The following is a 12,790-nucleotide window of genomic DNA, read 5'->3' as shown; positions in this document are numbered from 1 at the left end:
AAAGTTAAAGACTATCCATTGCAATTCAATACACACGTAAAGGACGAAATGTCTAATTTACCCTTATAAATTTATGATAAAACACTACTAAATAAAAATAAATAAAAACCTAGCTATTATATTGGGGTTCCAAATAACCTATTAAAATACAAACATTGATTAACAACGAAATACAACAAAATAAATTCATAAAACAACTCTGAGCTCCTAGAGCTCGATTTATTCATCACAACCACAATAACAAAAAGGCTTAATTTTTGTCAAATGAAAGTTTTGACAAATAAAACATAGATCGATCTAAATATAGTGTTTAAATGAATGTAAAACCTAGCTCTAATACTACGATTGGGATTCACGGTGTACAATTTAAATTTTTAGATAAAAGCCTTATTTTATTTATTATTACTATATATTACTATATATTAATAAATGAATTGAAATAAATAGCGATTTCAATATTATAATAATATATAGTTTTTTTTAATACTTTTATTATTTTAATATTATAACAATATTGTTAATACTTTTATTATTTTAATATTATAACAATGGTTAATTTATTTACTTTTTAACTTTTGTTAGGATCTGAGTTTGGATTGATTGTGATTTGTGTTTGATTTAAGATGAACAATGAAAGAGTAGTGCAGCGGAAATTAAATGGAAACAAACTTTTCACAATCAAACAGGAGAAATGCTTTCAAACATACATTTTCAACAGAGAACCAAATGCTTTTAAATTTATTTCAAACTTTGATTACACTTGCATGTATGCTTACAAACTCCCCCTCAACCCGAGCTCAGTAATTTGTTCGTGCAGGAAGAAGATGGTGAAGAGTTGATAGAACAGTACAAAGCACTGTTCTATTTATAGGCACGAGCAAACCACTGAAGCATCTAAGCTGACGTCACCATGAAAGTGACATCTAACCTCCTAACAAACTCTAACATCTGACCTATACAAACACTGCTATGCTAACAACTGTTATTATAATACAATTCATAATAGTGAACTAAACTACTGTTGCATCCTTCCACTGATGTGAACCCAGCAGTGCTTTACATATCCAGCAGAGCTTGGCTTATAGTAGTAGATTGAACAGCAGAGCTTTAGTCTTCCATCAGTCTTTAGCTTGGGCAGCAGTTGTTGATCAGCAGTTTGTAGCGATCAGTTGTTTGGAGGTCAGCAGATGTTGAAACCACTTTCAAGGGGAAAGATTTGAAGCATAACATCTGCTTATTCTGGATCCACTGCCCTGATCCAGTTTTGGCTTTAATTATCTGTTCCTCTAATAGGGTTCAATCCCAACAATCTCCCCCTGGAACAGATAATGCCAAAATTCTTCATTATTGATAGATCTTTATTGCCTCATCAACAGTTCCCTTATTTGCCCTTTGATTTGTAATTCAAAGGCTAAGGCATCTGTTTCATCATCATCCCTGCTAAGTGGAAGATCAAGGAGATCCTGCAAATCTTCAAGACTCAGGCCAAGAGCTTGTTCCCTTGATATTTTCTTCACTTCTCCACTAGACTTGATCACTGTCAGTAGGTGGGTCTGTTTGTCAGTTTTCCACTTTAGTACCTTTGAGTCTGGTGGGTTTCTTGGGAGATCTTTATTGGATGAGGTGTTTGGTGATGCAGGCCTATTCATGACTGTCTGAGCAGCACTTGCAGGTTGATTCAGCTCAAGAGTTTCTTCAATCATTCTTTTTATGCCCTCTTTCACAAGGTCATCTCCAGCCATCAACTCTTGAATTGATTCAGCATCCAACTGTTTTTGATCCCTTCTTTTGTAGATGGCAGCACTAGCTGGAGCAGTGGCTCTTTTGACTTGCAGCTTTGGTGGTCTTGTTGAGACCTCTGCCTTGGAATAGTCAGGTTTTTGTGGAACTTTTGGATCCTTCTTTCTCAGTTCCTCCAACCTTTTGTAGGTGGCCCTGACCCTGTCTTCTCCCCACTTTGACACAGAATTCTTTGACCCATAGTCAGCTGCTATCAGCTCCTCTTTCATTCTCTTCAACTCTAAAGCCTTGTCAGATACAAACTTTTTGAATTTTTCAGGAGGAGTATGTTTGACCTTATTTTTGATCATTTCTTGAATCTTGGTTGCTTCACTTTCAAGCTCAGGAATGGTCCAGTCTTTGTACATGTATTTCTCTCCTTTGTATTTCTTGTAAGTCATGATGTTATCAATGTAGTCTTTTCTCAAGGTCTCATCTGCCCTTTCTGAAATTTGTTGACATACATTTTTAGCAAATCGCTCCAAAGCACTGACTTGTGTAAGTAGAAACTGATAATTCTGCTGAATTTCTCTATCAGATTTCCCTTGTGTATTTCTTTTTGAGATATCCTCTGCTTGCTTAGCCTTGACTTTCAAATATTCTTCAATATTGTTAGGCCTGGGATATCCTTCAACTGATGGCAAACTCCTTTTAGCAGGGTCATCCTCATAATAGAAAGATTTGATTTCTTCTCTAACTGCTATGAGTTCCAGAGGAAATTGAACACCTGCAGGAGGTAATGGCTTTTGAATTTGAGCTGAAGAGAGAGGAATGGGATTTGGAATTGTGACAAGTGATAGAGGTTTGAAGATGTTGGTGGTAGTGAAATGTCATCATCTTTTAAGATTAACCTTCTCCTTTTTGGTTAAGGAGAGGTTGATGATGTTTTAAGTGGAGCAGTGGTAGTGATTTTGGTGGCAGTGGTTTGTGATTGACTAACAGTTGTTGAAACAACCGGTGTCTCAACCACTGTTGTCATTACAGCAGATGTTGTAACATCTGGTGTCTTCTGCTTTTTGGCAGGAGGTGATGAGAAACTGGCTGTTTTTTGTGGTGAAGTGATTTTTGGTGGTAAGATGGTGGTAGTTGTGTATGTTGTAGTGGTGCGTGTTGAAGTGATAGCAGGTGTTTGGCTGACAGTTGTTGAAACCACTGAAGTATCAGCAACTGTTGACACAGCAGATGCTACAACAACTGTTTGGGTGGAAGTTTGATGTTAGGGGCTTTTGGATGGTGGTTTTGGAGTATGCTTTGTGGGTCTGTATGGTATGGATTTGGGTTCCCTCACTTTTCTAGTGGGATTTCTTTTTGACACGGGATTTGGAACATCCTCTGATTCTAACAACCCTGCGCATTCAGCTCCATGAAAGCTCTTTTCTCCTCATTCCACCTTGACATATCCTTTGCCGCTCTGTCCCTTTTTACACTTGCTACAGCTTCATCAAGTGCATTTTGGGTAACATCAACCTTTTTGCTACCATCTGGCAAGGAATTTTTCTGGTCATAGCATCCTTTTCTGGCTCAACATACAGACCATCATCTATTCTCTTCTTCTTCCACTCCTGAATTTTCTCCCCCTTTTTAGCATTATCTGAGGGTTGTTGATCAATGAAGAGAACTGTGGGAGGAGCAGTGCCAGTAGTTTTCAAAATGTGGGCCTTTATAGCCTTGATATCAGCTTGAGTGTTTCTAAACCTGGACTCCAGCATGTTTCTCAGCTCTTGTACATGTATGGCATGTTGCTGATCAGCCATTTTGTAACACCCGAAATTCCATGAGAATTTTAATTTAAGCTAGTTATGAACAAGTAAGGATAGTCTTGGTCTTAATAATATACATATTATTCTTGAGGGGCCAAATGTGTAAAGTGGCAAAACTTAAAACATTAAAAGTATAAAAAAATTAAAAACACACATAGAGTGTGCGTGTGTGTATATACGATCGATCAGGGACAGAGGGTGAGGTGAAACCCTAGTTTCACCAAAATCCATCAAATTGAAGGGGGATTGAAGGGCTAAACTAATGCATGAACCAAGATTTTCGATCACTTTAGCGTTTCTACCATCATGTAAGTCGAATTTTGGTATTTCATTGATGTTTGATCAAGTGGGTTTTGTGTAATATGTGATTATAGTGTAAGATTTTAGCATGAATGTTAGTTATAATGAATATGTAGATGCCAAAGTATGTTTAATTTTGATTATGATGAATATTGGGGGAAAACCCATTTGCTATAGGTAGGGTGGCGACATGGGTATACTACCCATGTCAAATCTTATGCAAATTCGAAAGTGTTATGATTTATGTTATTGGCTTTTGTCAGTTAGATTTAGTATGGTGTGAAGTTATGCGAGTTTTATTTAGATGTTAATGGCAAGTGAGCACAAGAATTAGGAAGATGAACATGAGAATATTTGTACATTATGCTTTAAATGCGAAACCCGCCAAGTGTTTGATAAAATGCCTACAAAGTTTGTGTAAAATAGTTAGTAAATTCGTCACTTTTGACAGCCTTAGATAGTCATCTTGTAAAGGCCGTATCTCATTCGTTATTAGGAGTTAGACAACGAGCCTTATATCGTTGAAAAGGTTGTTTCGCATATTACATTTCATATTTGGTCATAAGAGGCTGGTTATGAGATTAAGTGGGTCAAAACAGCATGAAAAGTTAGTAAATTCGTCACTTTTGACAGCCTTAGATAGTCATCTTGTAAAAGCCGTATCTCATTCGTTATTAGGAGTTAGACAACGAGCCTTATATCGTTGAAAAGGTTGTTTCGCATATTACATTTCATATTTGGTCATAAGAGGCTGGTTATGAGATTTAGTGGGTCAAAACAGCATGAAAAGTTAGTAAATTCGTTTTGACAGCAAGCTGTTTGGAAGCATTTCAGCTTCTGTGCTGATTTTGTAAAAATCATATAAAATCATAGGAATGTCCGATTGTTACGATCTTTATATGCTTAGAAAGATCTCTGAGTGTAGATCATTTCATATTTGAACATGAAGAACTGAATCAGAAGATAAATGGGTTAAAATGTGTCGTGAACAGCTGCTGCGCAGAAAGTTGCTGCACAAATTTTAGTATAAATATTCAGTAAAAATAGTTGTATTGTTATGCACACTTGTATGAATCATGAACTACTGATTTTAATAAATTATTAGTAAGTTATTTGATTGTTTTAAGCGTCTAAAACACTTACCAACTAGTTTATGCATATAATTGCACCAACGGGTCGAAACGGGTTGTTGATAGAAAATAGTAGAATGGATGTGTAAAAACCAAGGTGTTAAGAAATGGTATGAAATGTTTAACATATGAAGCAAGTTGCCTAACTTAGAAAAGGTTATCATTCTAAGTATGGAATTTTGAAAGAATAACGAACATGATGTAAATACATAATTATGCATGCTAGAAGCTCATGTATGACTGTTGTGATGATGGAATGATAAATTGTTAGATTGATTAGCATTGTAGTATTATGATACATGTTGAACTCGTTAAGCGATTGACACGTGAATAGAAGTGTGATTAGTGATGCGTATGATTATGTATACTAACTATTGAATGGATGTAATGGAATGAGATAATAGGAACGTGTCAAGGAGAGGTCAAGCATAGGAGGATAACGGGTCAAGATAAGGCAAGGTGACAAATACACTTATTGGAGTACTCGAGGTAAGTGAATTTCGATTCACTTTTTAGTAGGTTTAATAGATTTTAATACTTATGTTTACGAAACATCATGAAAGAACATGTAATAATCAGAAGTACAAAGCCAATAATGCCTCATTATTGAAGAAGGTTGTATTTAAGCCGAAAGTAAATTGGTGGGTTTAAACGGGTCGAATTTTATGTGCATATGTTGCGTAATGTAATGAAATTCGTTATGGTTAAGACCTTGGATAAGAATTTTTAGTCATTATGTAAGGGGAACATTTCCCGGACCCTTAGGAACAAGTTTTATATGATTCGGTTGTCGGTTAGTGAATGAACGGATTGTTTCGTGTTAGTGTAGGAAATTTTATAAGTATATGTGTATAGGAATCCAAAGGGCACGTGGGTTGAATCATAGATTGTCTATACTATGTAAAGTTGTGAATGTGACATTCCGGCATAAACCTACATGTAAAAGAAGCTTGTGTATATATTCGTGATTAATTGATTGTGCGTAGGAAGGAACATTGGCATGTATGAAGGTACGCATGTATATATATAAGTGTATATATATATATGTATGTATGTATGATAATAAGTGCGTAAGTGTGAATGTATGTGTGAATGAATGTTCAATGCTTAAGACATATGCATGAACGTTATCAAAGTGTTCGAGTATTTATGGTTACTAATGATGTGCGTTGAGTTGGAATGTAATGTAGGTATGGGATCGTTGGCTTCATGAAGAAATGGAGCTGGATTTGGATAAGAGTATTTAAGAAAGCGCTTGGACAATTCCACGACTACTTTATAGAATGCTCTACGAAACTCTATTATATAGTTTAATGTTGTATGGTATGTTAATGACTAATGGTTTGGTTGTACGTGGTGTCCACAGGTATCGCTTGGGTTTTCTCTACATTTATTGAAGTGAAGCAGACTTAGTTCGAGTTGAGAGCAAGGATTGTACGGGGTAGAATGGTCACATAGCGTAACTCATATAGGTTTTGAAGTATTAATGTTATAAAACGTTATAAATCCGTTTTAATGAATATATGGCATTTCGCATTTGAACCTTCATGTGTTTGATATGTCGATTAAAGAACGAAATTTTTGGGCTCTTGTTTTCCGCTGCGTCGTATTTTAAGTTATTATACGTTAGTCTTACAGGGAATTGTTCTTATTACGAACGGGTCATGCCCGAATTTCGTTAAATAATAGTATGATAATATCACATTTTGGAATGTGTAATTTGGGGCGTTACACATTTTCTTTTGCTGTTGGAAAAAAGGTTGAAATAAGTTCCATATCTCATCTGCAGCAGATGCTTGTGGTGGAGCAGGTGCTTGAGGTGGAACAGCAGTGGATTGCACCTTTGGTACCTTCAACAACTGATGCAGCATTTCTTTGATTTCTGCAACAGAAGTATCTAGTTTTTCAACTTTGGCCGTCAATGGTTGTATCAGTGGTTGATGCAGGGAGCAGGTGCTTGAGGTGGAACAGCAGTGGATTCCCAACTGAATGGGATCATCTGATTTCCCACTAACAGCGGTTGTATCAGTGGTTGATGCAGGGAGTGTACTCCAAGTATTAACCACTGATGCCCCTTTTTCTTGGTACTGGGGTCTTCTTCCTTCAGCACTTGATAACCTTTTGATGGAACCAGTGGTCAAAACAAACTCACTAGTGGATATCAGAGGTGCTATAAAAGGAATTGCCTCCAAGGAAGTCTTATTGATGTAACCACTGTCCAAATGTAAACCAGTGGGTTCAACACTTGTAGTGGCTGCTTCACTTGGATTACCACCAAGAGTTACTTGTAACTTAAGGGGTGTAACCTCCTCAGGTTGTGTTGGTGGGTTAGCAAAGATTGATACATCAGGCCCAGTCTGTTGTTGAGGCATATTCTCATGGATAGGTGATTGAGAAGGACTGATTTGTACTTGGTTCAAATCAATTGCATCCAACAAAATTTTTGTATTTGGTGGAATTGTGGATGTGAGGTTGGGTGTAGAAAGAGAATTTGCCTCGGGCATTGGGCTGTGGATGATGGAAGAAAGTGATTCCAGAGCATCATATTTTGGTGTCCCTATTTGTACAACCTGTTCTTTTTTAGAAGAAGCAGGAGGAGTTTCAGCCATGGGTTGAGATATTTCTACCAACTGCTGTGAGGAAGTAGCAGCAGTGGTTTCTTGTGACTTCTGTGCTGTCACTGGCAGTTGCTCTGGTATCTCATCCTCCAGAGTTGCCTTTTTGGTAGGTTTGGGGGGTTTTTGAATTTTCTTTTGTTTTAGCTTTTTGGGAATTTTATGTGTGGGTTTCAAAGCAGTTGTTCTGCTGCTTTGATCACCTTGAGCAGTAGGCTCAGCAGCAGATACCTGAGGAGCAGTGGTAGCTGCTAAATTCTGCTCAGGCATCTCTGCTTGTGTTTTGCAAGGTGTTGACATTCTTGTAAAAGTTTCAACAGTTAAGCTGTGCATTTGAAAAGAGTCACCTTGGTTTATTACAGAAACATCATCCTTACTAAATTTCTTTTCAAAATAATAACTTAGAAATCTTGGAAACAGTAAGAATGATTTTGTTTCAACATTTTTAACCAGATCATTAAAGATTTCCTGGGAATAATTAAAATTTTCTTCTTGAAGAATAGCATATCCGAGATTTTGAATCTTTAATGGTATTTCATTAAAAGCAGTGGTTTTGTTTGAAACACACATTAGGAGGGTATGAAATAAAAATCTTGTTGCAGGAGGGAAGAAACCTTTTTGTAAGGTATCCCTCTTCATCATTGTGTCTGCATACCCTCTTTCAAGAAAGTCAATTTTTAACTCGTTTTTAGGGAAGAATGTTTTACCTTGTTGATCATCGAGCTGAAAGACTTCCGAGATGGAATGTGGTGTAATTTTGACAGTTTTACCCTTTAGAGAAGAGTTAATGGCAGTGACAGTCTCACCTTGTTTGTCAAGGGTTGCATTTTTCCAAAACTCTCTTTGGGTCGTCAAATAAATTGGTGCATCTGTTGTCAACAAAGTTTTGTACTTTGAAGCAGTCAGCATATCGAGGATGGAGTCGAAAGCATCGGTGGTGCCGGGTTTTGTGAGAAGACCCAGAAGATTGTGAGAAGGTTTATGTGGAATTTCTGTGGATTTAGCCTTTTGAGAGGCTTCTTTGGAAGATGATTTTGTGGTGGATTTTGCGGAAGACTTCGATTTAGTCATTTTTGGAGAAGACGATCGAAGAAATTTGTTAAATGTGATGAAAACTGCTTTGAGAAGAGAATTTTTATGAATTCAATTCAACAGTAAAAACCCTGTGTGGGGTTTGAAAGGGGGTTTTATGGAGAAAAAGTGAATGCTGACGTGGCAGCGGTTACAAAAGTACTGACCACTATGTACTGTCCACGTGCCATCCCCTAATGAAGTGAAGGACAGTACTTTTATGAAAACTACTGATGAAGGCAGTGGTTGCAACGGTAATGAAGACAGTGGATGATTTTTACTATCAGTGGATAGCACATCAGTGGATACAACACTGATTTTGAACAACAATGCTTATCAAAGGAATGAGAGAACAGGGGATGACTTTCAGCAGTGGACAGACTTTTGAAGTAGATCAGACTTTTGAACTCATCAGTGGTTATGGCAGACTTTTAAGGATTTAATGAAAAATTCATTTTTAGCTATTTTTAAGGATGGTTTTTGATTTTCTGAAAACATTTTAGTGCTTTTATTCATAGAAAAACAGGATTTTGCCTGTTATTCCATGTTTAGCATGCCAATCCTAGAGATCAAGCTTTCAAAGGTAGATGTGTCTAATGCTTTGGTTAGCACATCTGCCAGCTGATCCTTAGCTGGAACATGATGCAGAGAAATCAAACCTTTTTCATAGCAATCCCTCACAAAGTGATGTCTGATGTCAATGTGTTTGGTGGTTGAATGAGAAACTGGATTTTTGATGATGTTTTCTGCTGCCTGGCTGTCCAACATGAGTGGTGTTTTCAAGGCAGTGATACCAAAATCCAGTACCTGATTTTGAAGCCAAAACAGTTGGGCTGTACAGCTTGCAGCAGCTACATATTCTGCCTCAGCAGTGGATGTGGAAACAGCTGCTTGCTTTTTGCTTTGCCAAGACACTAAGCAATTGCCTAGGAATTGGCACCCTCCTGAAGTGGACTTCCTTCTTTTGTCACATCCAGCAAAGTCACTATCTGAGAAACCTGAAAGCTCAATTTTACCATCAGCTGGATACCAGATACCAAGTGTGGGAGCACCTTTGAGGTATCTGAATATCCTTTTTACAGCAATAAGGTTTGACTTTCTGGGGGCTGATTGGGATCTTGCACAGACACATGTTGCAAACATGATGTCTGATCTAGATGCAGTTAGGTACAATAAAGACCCAATCATGCTTATATATAAAGTCTGATCAACCAATTCATCCTTCTCATCAGACATGACTAATTTATTGGTTGCAATGGGTGTACTGCATGGCTTACAATCATCCATATCAAATTTCTTTAAAAGTTCTTTGGCATATTTGCCTTGATGGATAAAAGTGCCATTTTGCAGTTGTTTTACTTGGAGACCAAGAAAACACTGGAGTTCACCCATTGCACTCATTTCAAACTCAGCTGTCATGAGTTGCCTAAACTCCTCACACATTTTGTTACATGTGCTTCCAAAGATGATGTCATCCACATAAATTTGGACAATCATCAAATCATTCCCTCTCTATTTTAAAAGCAGTGTTTTATCAATTCTTCCTCTAGTGAAACCAATAGAGAGTAGAAAGGTGGAAAGAGTTTCATACCAGGCTCTTGCTGCTTGTTTCAGGCCATACAAAGCTTTATTTAGCTTGTAGACATGATCTGGATTAAATGGATCCTCAAAGCCTGGAGGTTGACAAACATAAACCTCTTCTTGAATCTTACCATAGAGGAATGCACATTTAATGTCCATTTGATACACCTTGATGTTGTGGTTGACAGCAAAGGCCAGAAATAATCTGATAGCTTCAAGTCTTGCTACAGAGGCAAATGTTTCATCATAGTCAATGCCCTCTTCTTGTCTGTAACCTTGAACCACAAGCTTGGCCTTATTCTTGACAACAATGCCCCTTTCATCAGTTTTGTTTTTGAAGACCCACTTTGTGCCAATAGGACTTACATTCTCTGGCAGTGGTACAAGCTCCCATACTTGTTGTCTTTTAAACTGTTGGAGCTCCTCTTGCATGGCTTCTACCTAGCTATTGTCTTTCAGTGCCTCTTGGTACTTGACTGGCTGATGGAGAGATAGAAAGCCAGCAAAAAGACAAATGTTTTGGGATTGACTTCTTGTGAGCACCCCTTCATTGATGTTACCAATAATTTGGTCTGGGGGATGAGATTTCAAGAAGATCAACTCTCCTTGGTATGGAACAATGGCATTAAGTGGTGAAGGTTGCAGATGTGAATCATCTGAGCTAGCCACTGCTGGTGACTTTGATGATCCAGCAGTGGCTTCAAACGGTGGTGGAATAAGAGGTAATGGTAGGACACATGCTGACTTTGATGCACTATTTGAGGACTTTTGTCAGCAATGTTTGATGATGAGGAAGCAGGGGTTAAAGGGCTACTTTGGTCAACAACTGTTGAGGTAGCAGTAGTTGAGCTTTGACAACTGTTTTGAACACCTGCTGCTCTTCCCATTGTGGCAGACTTTTGTTGAGTAATGCTGATCTCATACCCATAGTCTGGTGATGAATTCTCAGATGGACCTGCACTGTTAGTCTTGACAGCAGTATTTTCAAAAGTGAATTTATCAAGATCAAACAAATCTGCAGGATTTGCTGGGATTTTCAGTGATGAAAGTTCATTTAACTTTACATTCAAAGTCTCTTCCACTATTTTGGTCCTTGTGTTAAACACTTTGTAGGCCTTAGCAGTGGTTGAGTATCCCAGGTGATAACCACAATCAATTTTGGCTGCAAACTTTGAGATAGAATCTTTTAAGTTTAAAATGAAGCATGGGCAGCCAAAAACTTTGAAATATGAGATTAATGGCTTTATTTTATACAGCAGTTCATAGGCAGTCTTTTGATGCCTGGGGTTGATTAAAACTCTGTTTTGGACATAGCAAGTAGTGTTTACTGCCTCTGCCCAAAAAGTTAATGGCAAACCTGAATCTGTAAGCATGGTTCTGGCAGCCTCAATCAAAATTATGTTCTTTCTTTCAATAACCCCATTTTGTTCTGGTGTCCTTGGAGTGCTGTATTGCCTCACAATTCCTTTTTACACACAGAAATCATCCAACTCCTTGTTCCTGAACTCTGTGCCATTTTCACTTCTGAAGATTTTTACTGGAAGGTCAAACTTCTTTTCAACCTGTTTCACAAAGTCTTGCAGAATGCCTGCAGTCTCATCTTTTGAGTGTAAAAAGTAAGTCCATGTAAACCTAGAAAAGTCATCAACAATAACCAAACAGTATCTCTTTTTCTTCAGACTCATGACTTTAACTGGGCCAAACAAATCCATATGAAGCATTTGCAAACATTTGGTTGTTTTGGACTCATCAATGGATTTGTAGGAGCTTTTATGTTGTTTTCCTTTTAGACAGGAAACACAATGCTCAGGACAGGTGAACAGTTTTGAGGTAAACCTCTTACTAACCCCTGTTTTGAAATGGCAGTGATTGTCTTAAGATTTGTGTGCCCCAATCTTCTGTGCCATAGTTCTGTCTCTTTGTTTGATGCAGCAGAGAACAGACATGCATCAGTTCTGGGGCACTCTTTTGACATATCAACAACATAAACATTGCCACTTCTTTGAGCAACAAGTTTAGTTTTACCATTTTTTATTATTGCTTCAATCTTTTCAACCATTTCTGGTCCAACAATCCTACAACAATCCTTTGTGAAGAATGAGCCATACCCCTTATCACTCATTTGTGACACACTCAAGAGGTTGAACTTTAGATTGTCTATAAGATTAACATTTTCAAATTTTACATTACCAGTTTTCACTGTACCAGACCCCAGAACTTTCCCTTTACTAGTATTGCCAAAGGATATATCACCCTTTCCATGAGTTTTGAAATCTTGAAGAAGGGCTTTACATCCTGTCATGTGCCTGGAGCCTCCACTATCTACATACCAAAGACTATCTAAGCATGCAGAAGCTCCCTGCACATGAAGTAAAAGGATTAGTTCATTAAGGTCTCCAAAGCCAATAAGGCTTTGGATGGGGTCTCAACAGTGTCTGGGATGGTTGCAGATGCATGGACAGTGGTTAGCACAGGGGTTTGAACATTTTTGAGAATGTTTTTCTCTAACCACTGTTGGGGGTCTTGGCCAATCACCTGTTGATAACCAAAAGGA

The 12,790-nt window shown here is 37.7% G+C and overlaps 1 long non-coding RNA gene across 1 annotated transcript; it reads left to right on the top strand.

The window, feature by feature from the left end:
- Window positions 1-3,613: 3,613 nt before the first annotated feature.
- On the top strand, window positions 3,614-6,516 carry LOC110923319. Its single transcript, XR_002583964.2, has 2 exons — window positions 3,614-3,847; window positions 5,374-6,516. It is a non-coding gene; the product is annotated as an uncharacterized LOC110923319 (long non-coding RNA).
- The last annotated feature ends 6,274 nt before the right edge of the window (window positions 6,517-12,790 follow it).

Source organism: Helianthus annuus, chromosome 8, assembly GCF_002127325.2.
Source record: "Helianthus annuus cultivar XRQ/B chromosome 8, HanXRQr2.0-SUNRISE, whole genome shotgun sequence".
Taxonomy (NCBI): domain Eukaryota; kingdom Viridiplantae; phylum Streptophyta; class Magnoliopsida; order Asterales; family Asteraceae; genus Helianthus; species Helianthus annuus.
The sequence above is the reverse complement of the archived record's forward strand: the minus strand, read 5'-3'. Positions and strand labels throughout refer to the sequence as shown.